General features: G+C 45.8%; 1 long non-coding RNA gene across 1 annotated transcript in view; it reads right to left on the bottom strand.

The window, feature by feature from the left end:
- Window positions 1–1,846: 1,846 nt before the first annotated feature.
- Window positions 1,847–14,408, bottom strand: part of LOC144819994 (uncharacterized) — an 88,616-nt gene continuing 76,054 nt past the window's right edge. Inside the window, exon 3 of the long non-coding RNA XR_013607660.1 lies at window positions 1,847–1,951. This is a non-coding gene — a long non-coding RNA (uncharacterized LOC144819994). The remainder of the gene's footprint in view (window positions 1,952–14,408) is intronic.

Raw genomic sequence — 14,408 nt, 5'->3', positions numbered from 1 at the left:
GTTTCAACCTACCTCGAAAACCAATCGTCGCAACATTATTAAAAACATCATTAGGTGCCATATCTGCAGCATATACACGGTCGCAAATGTCATATATTATTAGGTTGAAAATGATTGTGAAACAGCCCAAAATTTGGGAAAACATGCTGTACAAATCCCTGTAATACTCATAAGGGCTGGTAAATGGAGTGATGATACCAGCAGATTTTGACAACAATGGGCTGGTACTATCTCACAGTTTTCCATGCAAACTTAGAATGGAATCCTTGTGAATGAAAACTCATGTGGGTATTGCACTTAGGCAATATTTAAATGCCAATAACCATGTTATTTCAGTGCCAAGAGGTCCTTCAGGGTTAACATGGGCTTTATAAATTCATGTTATGAACTTCCTCAGGTCCTCCCTGTCTTTTGTTTCCTCCCAGTCACGCTACCTTTCACCTTCTACCCTTCCCCACAACCCCCCTTGTATCTCTCCACTTTTGTCACATTCTCACTATTCCCCACTGATGGTTACATTTCCCAAAGTTCCAGCTCTCCTTTTGTCATGTATTTCTTTTGTCCTCCTGTCCGCTCTTTCCTTAACTTTCACCTACTGTTCCTTATCAGTATTTATAAATTCTTTCTTTGATATTGCCACTCTATATTTTTCCTGCTCAGTCGCGGCCGGCACAAATCAGAGGTAAGAGACAGATGCAGGGGTCGCGAAAGGTAGGGGGGGAAGATGCGGGAAACGTATCTATTTCCGATTAACACCGCGTCTCTCCTTCATAGTCCTTCCCTGGCTCGGCCACAGGAAGCACACCCAGACTTCCAGTCAGCCAATCACAATGCTGCCTTAGAAGCATTGTGCTTGGTCTGGGCGCCGTGTTTCAGTGCATGGGCGCTGATTGGAATCCATGGCATGTTCTCCACGTAGGCTCTGGCTGCCCAAAACAGTCATGTTCTCCACGTAGGCTGTGATGCAGCTGCATGGAGAACATGACTGTTTTGGGCAGCGCAAGAGGGCCGTCCAAGCAGTCATTGCGCACTTTAAGAGGGTGCTACAACGCCTCTTCTGACCCCGCTCCTTCATGCAAAGCTGTCGGTGGAAGTAGGAAAAAGTCCTGTATTTAACTGCAAAAAAGCAGTGCACAACACACCTCCGCCTTGGAGGAGGAGCCGCCACTGTTCCTGCTTCTGTGCATCTCGCTACTTTTGATCATTCACACTCCCCCACATTCCTCTCCTCTTCTCTTCATTGTCAAAGGTTTCAATTCTGCACTGTATCTAGCCATTCACCTCTCTTTTTTTCCTTCTTTTCGTTCTCTTCACATTCTGCTACTTTCTCTAATTTTCCCATGTCTCTGCATTCATCTGACTCTTGCTACTTTATGCCTTGCACTTTCCTCCACTCTTACTTGTATATCTGAGCCTTTCCTATCTTAGCATTTGCAGAGTTCTCCGTCCTGACTGTGGAGTCTCCACTGTTGTAAACTTACTAACTCATAGTTTGTGAATAGTAAAAGAAAAGTAAATATACACATATGTGTAAGTTCACCTTTGTGAATCAGGCCCTGAGTGAAGTTCATAGCTCATTAAGTTTAAAGAAAACAGAATGGGCGGGATCAGTAACCCTTTTTAATAGCAGGAAATGTTCACACTGCTTTAAGGAAATGCTAAGGGCACCAGGTTCACAAGTGCCACTTACCAGTGTTCAATTTAGATTGTTTTTGCCAAAGATACATTTATTTTCAGTATAAGGATTATCATATACATATCTTATAGTCAATTCATCAAAGGCTAATTCCATTCAACCTCAATATGATTCTGTTAACATCACGCATAAAAAAATCAAAGTCATGATGTCTTTGAAAAACAATTTAGTTGTCCCAGTCTTACATCATAAAACGCCAGCCAACACATGTCTCCCGACTCCTGTCAAACTCAGTTATTTCATGGTTTGGAACTTCTGCGAGGTCCACATAAAACAGGAAGATACAGAAAATACAAAAAAAGCAGCTAACATTAAAAACATAAAACCAGTTCCCCCTATACAATCTCATCAGTTAATTTCTCAGAAAACAAACTGGTGCTGAATTGTTCAATACAAATTAAAAAATGTTCAAAACTTGAATACAAAACATTTTATTTGGTGGATTGAACTATAAATGCATAGCTTCAGCAGTTGTATGAGCAGAACATTTTAAATTGGGCCTCAACAGCTTATGACGATGTACTATCAAAGCTAGACAAATAAATAGAACATGTTTCAATTCCTGGACTCTATTGACTTGACGTGCCATATCATTTAGACATTAAGGGGCAGATTTACAAGCCCCTTGCAACAGTTTTACGCCGCCGTTGCGTCACTTTTGTGACGCAGCGGCGGCGTAAACCATGCGCCATGTTGTGCCGTATTTACAACGTGACACATCTAGGGAGATGCGTCACATTATAAACCCCTGTGCCACATGAAACCTGCATCAGGTTTCATGTGGACGTTCCCGCGCAGGGTGTGCGTTCCCTGGCAGGTACACCTCGTAAAAAAAGTCAGGCAGTGAAATCTACAAAATTTGAGTCATTTTTACGGCCATGCTGCGTCAAAACCCTGCGCCTGCTTGAAGCAGGCGTAAGGATTGACGCAGCATGTTAGGCATAGGCCACCCCCGAGCCTTGCTGGAGCCGCGTCGCATGCAGAGCAATATTTAAATGCATTAATATCCAGAAACATCCAGAAACATCTGACCCCATGTGCCATATTCAATGACAAGTAATGATGTGGCTTATTTAAAATAAGAGAGTTCATTACTGCTTCAAATTTTCCCTTTTCACTGCAAGAGTCAATTGTCCAAACTAAGACGTAGCTCAAGAGAGACCTCTTTGAGAAGGTCTTTTAGAGGTCCTGGCAACTTAGCTGAAGCTAATCTTTGGTCAAGATCAAATTGCCCTGTTAATCAATCAATCAGAGGTTTATATAGCAAGCTATTCACCCATGAGGGTCTCAAGGCGCTGGGGAGAAGGAGTCACGACTCCGGATCAGTCAAAGAGCCAGGTCTTGAGGGCCCTCCTGAACCTGTACAGGCAGGGTCGGGTAGCGTATGATGTTCACAGGGAGCTCGTCCCACGTGTAGGAGAAAGCTCTCCCACCGGTTCTGTGTCTGCGGATGCGGGGGACCTCTGCCAGGTCGAGGTTGGTGGAGCGGAGGTTCCTCTTGGGTATGTGGAAGGATACTTTCTCGTTGAGGTATTTAGGTCCGATGTTGTGGAGGGATTTGTAGGCATGGGTGAGGAGTTTGAAGGTGTCCCTCTTCTCGACGGGGAGCCAGTGGAGGCCTTGTAGGTGTTGGGTCAGGTGCTCATGGCACGGTGTCCCGAGGACGAGTCTTGCTGCGGCATTGTGGATGGTCTGGAGTCTGTGCAGGAGAGCTTTGTTGATTCCGGTGTATAGGGCCAATGACCAGTCTGCTGGTAATGAATGCGTGGGTGACGGTCCATCTGCAGTCGAAGGGGATCCACTTGAAAGTCTTACGAAGGATGCGAAGGCAGTTGAAACTAGTGGAAGTGACTGTATTGATATGGCGGTTCATGGAGAGAGAGGAGTCAAGGGTGATGCAGAGGTTCCGAGCGTGGTGCCCTAGTCCATATTTGTAATTCCTAGACAAAATAATTTTTTATTTTTTCATTTCAAAGATCCCCTTGAACATAAAATGCCTTAGAGAGTTATAATCACTAGTCAAGAGACATTGACCCGATCGTACCACTCCCACCACACCTTGTGCAAATGAGCTTTTTAATCCAAATTAGAACATTCGAATGTTGGGAGCTCCATTGAAAATAATGGAGTGCTCTGGTCTTCCAATGACCGATAGAAGCCCGTAGCTCCAACATTCCAATGTTGCCATTCACAGCTGTGAACAAAGGCCTCACGGAGCCCTTTGATTTATTTGTTAGAGCAGTGGTTTCCAAACCTTTGACTCCTAAGGACCCCAGTAAGTCACTACTGGGAGCCGGGAACTCCTAAGCAATTTGTACTCTTTAAATTCCAAACATTAAAACGGTAATTTGTGAAAAATACACAAACAAGTGCACACCAACAAATACTCTAATAGCTAAACGTTCTATTATCTTATATTGAAAAAAATGTGCAAAAATCTAAAGATTTTAATGGGAAGGTTGGTGCTGCACCTCAGCGACTAACTTTTCAATGTTTGCTTTTATTTCGCGGTACAAGGCTCCTGCTGTTGCCAAGGCCATACTGAGAACCCAAAGCCGCCCTGGCAAATGTTGTCAGACCAGTGGCACCAAGTGCAGCGAGTAGGCCTGACCACTACAAAGAGAGTTTTCGGGGGCTCTCCCCCCACCGAAGAAAATTAGGGAAAAATTGTGCATTTTGCATACATTTGTCATTATATATTGAATTGTATTAGCTTTTAAAGCATAGTAAATGATTACCTTACTATGTACCAGGATACAACAATATTTGTTGGGGCTCTTCAATGATTTCCTCACTATCACCCTCCAACAGTGCCTCTTATCTTTCCATAGCCCCTCTGTCACATGTATTGCATTTGTTTTATAGCATCTCCCATACCAGTGTAGGGCAGAGACAATGAATCCTACATGTGTAAATCAGTGTATAGAAAATGTTACATAAGGCAAAGGGGACTTCAAGGTGTAGGATTCACATGTCGGGTGAACCTAACAGTGATGTGACAACTTTTAATCATTGCGTCACTGCCGCTTTGGACACTATTGCACCCCTGGAAGAGATGAAATCAGCCAGGCTTAAACCTTCCGCACCCTGTTTTATGCAGGATCTCCAAACAGAAAAGAGCCGTTGCAAAAGACTTGAGTGAATATGGCGAAAATCCTATAGTATGGAAGCAAAAAACACCTATAGGAAGGCAGTGAATCAATTCCATAAACTGAAACACAGCCATAAAAACTACTTTGCCACCCAAATCAAAGCATCCAATAATTCTACAAAAGAATTTTTTTTAATTGTCCAAAGTTTCATAAAACCGGAGGCTTTGAAAAGCAATATTACTCCATCGGAAACTCTTTCTGAGAATTTAGCGAGTTTTTTCCACGAGAAGATTGAAGATATCTACACCTCATTTACTGAGAGTGAGAGCCCAGTCACACCTTGGTCCCCACACACAGAAACCTGGACGGACTTTGGCCCTTTCAGTACTGAAGACTCGCTCAAACTACTGCTAAAAATTAAGTCTAGCTCCCCTTGGATCCCCTCCCGGACAGATTTTTTAGAACACTAGCTTACTTGATCAATCCCTCACTAAATGTAGTATGGAATGCATCACAAAATACTGGTATTTATCCATCTGTATGGAAGACAGTCCTCATCCAACTCATCCTAAAAAAAGAAAATGCTGACTCGGCCATTGAATTTTTTTTTAGACCTATTTCCCTTCTGCCAGTCCCGGCTAAGGTTCTTGAGAAGGAGGTACAAAAATGGTTGTCTAGTTTTTTGGAAATCAACAAGCTACTGCATGACACACAGTCCGGATTTCGAGCTGGCTACAGCACCGATACAGCTCTATTGGAAGTTACTGAATCCATCAGAGAAACCCTTGACAAAGGCTGATATGCAATGTTGGTGCTGCTTGACCTGTCAGCAGCATTTGGCACAGTGTCACACAGGATTCTGCTTGACAGGCTCAGGCATTTAGGGATTTCAGGGACTGTGTTGGCTTGGTTCCAATCCTTCCTTGAAGGACGAGTCCAGAGAATATGACTGCAACCATTTGTCTCATCACCCCGCCCCCTAATCTGTGGAGTCCCCCAGGGCTCGGCCCTTAGCCCCACCAATTTTAATATTTACCTCGCGCCACTGGCCCCACTCATCGAACAATATGATGTTAGTGTCATCTCATACGCTGATGATACTCAGCTAATGTTTTCTGTTAAAGATCATTCGGAAGCAGCCTTCACTAAATTTCGGGACTGTCTGGCAGATATATCCACCTGGATGACTACACATTGTTTACGGCTTAATGCCGATAAAACTGATGTTCTTTTCTTTAATCAACCATCACCCCCTAGATCAAACCTTTGGTGGCCCTCAGTACTCAATCCAGCTCCCTGCCCTGTCTCTTCAGCGAGAAATCTGGGTTTTAAAATTGGCAAGACTCTGTCATGCAAACCCAGATAGGTCAGGTTTCCTCCACATGTTTTTGGAAACTAAAATCCTTGCGTAAATTCCTTCATCTGCTACCTGTCGAATGTAGGAAAACGATTGTTTGCGCACTAGTGACATCCCAAATAGACTATGCTAATAGTCTATACTTGGGCCTGCCAGCCTATATGTACAGAAAGCTGCAGACAATACAGAATGCATCCGCAAGGCTTATTAAAAACATTCCCTTAAGACACCACATCTCGCTACATCTACGTACCCTTCACTGGCTTCCAGTAAGAAAACGTACAGAATTTAAGGCACTCATTCTTACCTACAGAGCAATAAATGGCACTGGCCCGCACTATCTAAGAAAACGTATTAAAAAACTAAGACATACAAGAAACCTAAGATCAAACTACCAAGAACTTCTTGTCATTCCCCGCTTTTCCAAGGCCAGACTGGGTGGACGGTGTTTATCAGTAAAAACAGCCTCCCTGTGGAATTCTCTAGCCCTGCAAATCAAAATGGCCCCAGCCGAACCCAGTTTCCAGAAGTTAGTGAAGACCTGGCTCTTCAGTCTACCTCAGTTTCTGACAGGTTCCACAGTATTGACCTACACAATCACATTGTGTAGGTCACATTTTTGGCAAAGTAGCCTGGGACCAGACTGTTAGATGCAGATTTTAATACCCTTGTTGTAAGTTTCAACTATTACACAACAGTTGGAAGCTACTCATTGAGCAAATAGGTTTCTACTGTCTACATCACATCTAAAATGACTCTGTAGAGCATGAAACTTAAATGAAAGACATATTACAGACTATTAGATTGCATGATAACAGAGATTTAAAGCTGAGGCTTCCCGCCGCACCATAACAATACTTTTAGTCAGACGAAGTATAAAATATCTTTGTCTCTGTGTTTCCTAGATTAAAAGTAATTACTGGGACTAAAACAGTTAACATTAGTTCATATGCTAAATGTGACATTCATGCATAGAAGATTAAACAAGTGAAGTTCAAAGGACAGGCTTCTCTCATAAGAAATTAACAACTGTGCTCACAGATCTATTAAGCCCGATGAGGCTAGTGATTGGAGTGCATTTAGACAACTCATTAGCACATTTTCAGGCTTCAAACAACTGAATGCATATTACAAAAAAAGAAGTTTCTGCTAATACAAACGCACCAGTCCAATTAATGACCGAGAGACTTGTCCAACACAGACCAGATACCGCTTCAAACCTTGATAATGTGTCTTTTGATTGCTCTGATTCTTTAAGTCACTACGCTGGTATGTTTGTCTTATTCAGAAGTGTGTCCACAGCATGGGGTACCATTACTGTGAGATCATGATTAAGGCCAAGCCCTACCAATTGTCGAATAGAGACGGCACAGCCGTGGCTGCTCTTAAACAGCTCAGGAGGGCTCTGGTGACAGTATCAAGAAGAACAGAGAAATAAGCACACCACCTCTGCTTACCGCCAAAGGCCTGTGTTCACACAGAAAGTGCACATTCAGCCATTTTGTGGACGTACAACACGAAAGGCTTCTGGTAGTCAGGCGATCCAAGCACAGCTGCAGAGAAAAGCGCGACTTTTAATTGCTCAAAAGCTTGCTGACATTCATGAGTCCAGGGTAAAGGTTCATGCACATCTTTAGTGGTTAGTTGCAAGAGCGGTTTTGTTAGTAGAGAATAACCAGGTATCCAAAGACAACAATAGGAGGTGATCCTTTTGAAGTCACGCACATCCCTCTGAGTCTTGGGGATGGGCATCTTAACAATGGCATCAACTCTTTCTGGTGTTAGCCTCCTTCCCTCGTTCGACAGCAGGTGACCTAAATAGGTGACCTCCTGTTGACAATATTGGAACTTTGAAAGGCACTCTTTATGTCCATGCTGTGCAAATGTAGAAACAATTTGACTGTGGCATCTTTGCAACCCTCTTCAGTATAGGAGGCTACCAACATGGAGTCCACATATTGCAATAATACGTTCTCTGAGGGAAGAGAGAGGGAATCCAACTGACCTTTCATGGCTTGACTATATATACTAGGACTTTCTGCATACCCCTGAGGAGCTCAACAGAATTGGAAGCGTCTGCCCGCTAATGTAAAACCAAAAAGGTGCCGGCTATCTGGGTGGATGAGGATGCTAAAGAAAGCATTTTTTAGGTCAATCACAGAAAATAATTTGGCTATAGAAGGAATAATTGTTAAAAGGGCAGTATTGTCAGGCACCACCGGAAACTAAGGGACCACTATTTTGTCAACCTCCTGTGAATCAATCACAAAGCGATAGACATTGTGTTGAACATTAGGGGAATCCAATGGTGTCTTTTAAGGATAGGGAGAATAGAGCTATTACAGACATTCACAACCGTCTCCTCAACCACCCCTGATTTGATCAAATCCTGTATAATCTGCAACAAAGCCTGTTCCCCAGCCTGTAGTATTCAGCACTGGGGAATACAAGGTAACACAGCATTCTCTTTAATCGTAATAGATACTGGTGGAATCTGCAACAATCCTATGTCCGTATATCCTGTTGCCCAGACGTGGGCGGCACGTCTTTCAATTCAGGCGGAAGCAGTGCATCTTTGGAAAAATATTGTTTGGTACTAGCTACATCTGGTCATATTGTCATAAAAACACCATCGGGAGAACATGAAAATGTGGCATTCAACCATTTTAACAAGTCTAATCCCATTGAATTTTCTCCGCAATTTATTGTCAATAAGAATGGTGAGTCCACAATAGAGGGGTCAATAGTCAAAGCAAGAAGCTCGGAGCTGGGGCTCACAGCCGGGTCAACTGAAAACCTACTGAGACATTGTAATGGCCAAACAGAGCTGCCCCAGGGACCAGTGAACGAGAAACAGAGCTATAAATTGCACCTGTATCCACCAGAAACTTCTTAGCCGAACCATGCAAATCCGCAGTGACATATGGACCAAGCTAATCTACAGGTATTTGAACAGGTCCCTCACCATGTCCTTGGCTGTCCTAGTTATAAGACATCCTTGATGCCTCGTTCTTATCATAATCATCGTGATAGTAGTGCCTTCACCGGTGGTCATCAAAATAGTTCTGATCGGAGCAACCCCCTGAGGATGCCCCACCCTAAACCTCATCGCAGCCACCCTCACAACGACCCCTTTCCACCTACACCCCGACCTCTTGGGGCTGCGACCGTCTGCAACAAGCCCGGACACTCACTCTGCCTGTGTCCCTTTTTCCTACAATACGCACACTGGTTCGGCCCCACCGGACTGCCACCTCTGCCTGTGCCACGCAACCATTGAGCCGGGCCAGTGCCACGTCCTTCTGCCGGACCCCGTGCTGCCTGTTGCATTAGTACCTTCCTTAGTCTTCAACTCCTTATTCTTCTTCTCCACCTTCTCCTTCTCCTCATTTCCCCTATGCCCTTAGTACTGAGCCATACTCAATATCACTGAAGGGGAGGAGGTAGTCCAGGTGCTCTCAGAAGCCTGCAACCGAGTTGCGATCTCAGGAAGCAGGTTCGTAACGAATCTGTTAACAAACAACCGGACAACGCCTTCCACCGACAAATCTTGTACACTGAAATCTAGAAACACCCATCATTCAAACCGAGTGAAAAAATCAGACACACTTTCATCCTTCTTCTGACGACATGCCGTTAACTTGTCCCAATCTACTTGTCTGGGCGGAATGAGAGAATGCATGTAAGTAAGGCTACGACTCGGCAAAGCCATTATTTCAGCTGTAGGCCTCTAACCAGGTTTCCGTTCCTGATGCCATGCTCTAATCTCATTCAAAGTGCCCACTAACTCCACCACATGGTACTGCGTATGCACCTGCCTCCACATATCCACTGGTACTAGCAACCCAAAAAACATCTCAATATCGGCCAGCGTCATCACTGTCGATGAGGCAGCTTCCGTAAATTCTTTGTAATATGCAGCTGACTCTTGAGGGCTAACACCTCATTCCTTTTCCATGGAGTGTGTGAGAAGTTGGCCTGATGTGCAGTGTTCACTATTCTAGTGATCACTATATATCAGTCCAAACAACCCTTATTGATGATTGGTTGTAAGTCAACCTTATAGACCAGCTATCCTAGTAGCATGGATACGAGCAGTCTAAGGCTAAGACTCTAGAGGGCGTGTTAAGCCAGCTGTTTTGCCATCACATTACCCCTTGAACACCCAGTGAAAGGACACCACACAAGTTGTTATGAAAATAGACAGTGTATTTATTTATAACACGACTACCCTGGCTCTTTATGAGACAGGGAGCTAAGCACACAACAAAACTCTTATAAAAATACTTCAAGTCGCACAATTTACACAAATGCCCGAGGGGCACGAAAAACCATATACTCTAAAAGTGGAATGCGAATTACTAGCAGGTAAGTAACGATTCTCAGAGGCTTTAGAAACGCTAGGCCTACACTACTGAACACTCAGGTTAGGAGCAGGAGGCCTAGGGACACCACGTGCAGAGTGGGAACTCTCACGCGTAAGGCGGGAAAAAGCCTATGGAAGCTAGTATTCACAAAGTTAGTGTTCTCGGGCGAACCCGACTAGGTAGGTCAAAAACGAAAGTGGATCTGGACCCTTGGATAGTGAGGCTATGCTGGGGCACCGAAATGCCGAAGTTACCTAGCCCAGGGGCTGCAGCTGCATAGGTCTGAAAAGACGTCGGGATTCTTCGTTGACGAACCAGGAGCCTGAAGGAAAGAAGTTGCTGGCAGGGGACCAGTGAAGATTGTTCGAGTGATCCAAGCCTGGATCGAAGATGGATGACACCTGAAAGCAGAGGGGACCAAGTTCGTGACTACTAGCCAGTAGTCAGGTGGCACCAGGAGGGCACCGGATGGTAGTCACCTCGACTAGGTGAGTGGGCGACGCTGTGCTCTGTAGTCTCACGGACCAGGAGGCGTTGTCGGCGACCAGGATGGAGGTACGAGCTGTCCCACGATGGATGATGCTGTCGACGTCGCTGGACCCAGGATTGGGGCAACAAGTCTTGGCAAATTCAAGCCCACGCGGTGGACCTAAAATGGCGTCTGGAGTGGACCAGGAGGGTCCGGGGTGCTCCTCTTCTGGAAGGGAGCAAGAGCCAGTCTGGAGCAACCAGACCAGCAGCAGTGATGTCATCGGGCGTCGTTAAGAAGGCCACAAGCCAGCGGGCTAGTAGCCAAACAACGCGGTGAGCAGCAACAAGCAGAAGGGCCCCACGCAGATCGTGGAGATGCTGGGAGGCTGGACTTCGGTGCTGGGGCTGCTCAGGGTCGGGGCTTCTCAGACCCCAAAGCACTCACCAGAGGATACCTCGGCGGTCGTGCTGGAAAGAAGTCGTGCAGTCTTGAAGATGGCCGGTCCCTCGAGGTCTCGTCGCACCCACGGTTCTCAGCTGGGCTGTAGAGGTGGGTAGAGGTCAGAGGTGCCAGGGAAGCCGGTTCTCGTCGAGCTGGGCAGTCGGATTCCGGAGGAAGGACTTGCAGCAGACCGCAGTGTTCTTAAGATGGTGCCTGCGGATGCAGGGTGACTACTCCTTAGTCACAAGGGAGAATCTTGAAGAAGAAATCTTGATGTCCTTTCGTAGAAAGTCGTGTCTTGATTCCAAAGATGATCTAATTTGGAAGGGGGCCTGCTCCTACCTTTATCTGGGAAAAGGGGGCTGGCACGCGACTAAGTCCTGCCCTATGGGTGGGACCAGGAGGGGGGTGGTTACACCCCTCTCCTTTGGCGGGCTTTCCCCAGGCCAGGGGCTGGAGTGCCCCTGGAACTGGTTTCAGCCGGCCTATGCACAGTGAGCACCGGGGTGCCACTTGCAGTCACCTTCCTCTGAAGCCCTGCCTACCTAGGATACACAAAATCCTGTCTGGGACGGTGCTGGCACCGCCCCTGGCAGGAAACCCTTTGTCCTTGCCTCCTGCTCTGGGAGGACTCCCAGCAGCAGGGGGGCAGACTTGTGTCTCAGTGGCAGCATCCATTTTGTGGAGCTAAGGCTCTGTTGGACTTTAACCGGGGTTACAGGTTACACACATGTCGTGTCCCTCTAGAAGGGTGGAATGCTAACCCCGTCGCCAGAATTGGCGAGGGGTTAGTATTCCAATTCGTATGACACCTTACTCGACATGTTTTGATAAAGCGATACCAGAGTTGGCATATAACCGCGAGGATTATAATGCACTTAAGAGTATATGGTATGCGATATCATGGAAACGGCTAAGGGATAGATCCCGAAAGCCGCAGACAGGCTCAGCTCATGCCAGAGCACCATCTCACACGATTCCAAGCACTCTGCCTTCAGGATTGTTAAGGCCTGCCATAGGAGTGACTGATAGGAGATCTGTGTGTCCATTTTGTGGTTAGATATAGGTATACTAAATCTAAAGCAAGGGGTGAGTACACCACCTGGCCCCAGCTGTCGTGCAGCCAGTTGTGTCAGTTTAGTTAGTCAGTCCAGGGGTGGCACAATACATGCTTCAGCCCCTGGGAGACTTCTGGGTGCATCTCAGCCCTGGGTACAGGGACTGGGAGAGGGCCCAGTGCCAATTGGATATGTACCTAGGGTACATGGAATCCATTTTACAGAGAGAGCAGTAGGCCTGGGGTCCTGAATAGCAGGGCCCCAGGTCAACTAAGTCAGAAAACCAGCAAAACACCAGGCAAAAAGTTGGGGGCAACCATAGTCAGGGATCTACCTTCCTACAGAGTGTAAACCCATTGTTCCTGTAAACGGGCCTCCACCCGTGGTTGAACAACACATCCAGGCATTACGCCGTTCTGGGATCTCAGGATGGAAAATAGGTTGAACCTCCCTCATCGGGAATTGGGACACAATCATCGATGTGTTCTGTTTCAACCTACCTCGAAAACCAATCGTCGTAACATTATTAAAAACATCATTAGGTGCCATATCTGCAGCATATACACGGTCGCAAATGTCATATATTATTAGGTTGAAAATGATTGTGAAACAGCCCAAAATTTGGGAAAACATGCTGTACAAATCCCTGTAATAGTCATAAGGGCTGGTAAATGGAGTGATGATACCAGCAGATTTTGACAACAATAGGCTGGTACTACCTCACAGTTTTCCATGCAAACTTAGAATGGAATCCTTGCGAATGAAAACTCATGTGGGTATTGCACTTAGGCAATATTTAAATGCCAATAACCATGTTATTTCAGTGCCAAGAGGTCCTTCAGGGTTAACATGGGCTTTATAAATTCATGTTATGAACTTCCTCAGGTCCTCCCTGTCTTTTGTTTCCTCCCAGTCACGCTACCTTTCACCTTCTACCCTTCCCCACAACCCCCCTTGTATCTCTCCACTTTTGTCACATTCTCACTATTCCCCACTGATGGTTACATTTCCCAAAGTTCCAGCTCTCCTTTTGTCATGTATTTCTTTTGTCCTCCTGTCCGCTCTTTCCTTAACTTTCACCTACTGTTCCTTATCAGTATTTATAAATTCTTTCTTTGATATTGCCACTCTATATTTTTCCTGCTCAGTCGCGGCCGGCACAAATCAGAGGTAAGAGACAGATGCAGGGGTCGCGAAAGGTAGGGGGGGAAGATGCGGGAAACGTATCTATTTCCGATTAACACCGCGTCTCTCCTTCATAGTCCTTCCCTGGCTCGGCCACAGGAAGCACACCCAGACTTCCAGTCAGCCAATCACAATGCTGCCTTAGAAGCATTGTGCTTGGTCTGGGCGCCGTGTTTCAGTGCATGGGCGCTGATTGGAATCCATGGCATGTTCTCCACGTAGGCTCTGGCTGCCCAAAACAGTCATGTTCTCCACGTAGGCTGTGATGCAGCTGCATGGAGAACATGACTGTTTTGGGCAGCGCAAGAGGGCCGTCCAAGCAGTCATTGCGCACTTTAAGAGGGTGCTACAACGCCTCTTCTGACCCCGCTCCTTCATGCAAAGCTGTCGGTGGAAGTAGGAAAAAGTCAAAGGATAATAACGCGCATTATTATTATTTTATTTTCCCTGTATTTAACTGCAAGAAAGCAGTGCACAACACACCTCCGCCTTGGAGGAGGAGCCGCCACTGTTCCTGCTTCTGTGCATCTCGCTACTTTTGATCATTCACACTCCCCCACATTCCTCTCCTCTTCTCTTCATTGTCAAAGGTTTCAATTCTGCACTGTATCTAGCCATTCACCTCTCTTTTTTTCCTGCTTTTCGTTCTCTTCACATTCTGCTACTTTCTCTAATTTTCCCATGTCTCTGCATTCATCTGACTCTTGCTACTTTATGCCTTGCACTTTCCTCCACTCTTA

The sequence above is a fragment of the Lissotriton helveticus genome, chromosome 2_1, assembly GCF_964261635.1.
Source record: "Lissotriton helveticus chromosome 2_1, aLisHel1.1, whole genome shotgun sequence".
In the NCBI taxonomy this organism is placed as follows: domain Eukaryota; kingdom Metazoa; phylum Chordata; class Amphibia; order Caudata; family Salamandridae; genus Lissotriton; species Lissotriton helveticus.
The sequence above is the reverse complement of the archived record's forward strand: the minus strand, read 5'-3'. Positions and strand labels throughout refer to the sequence as shown.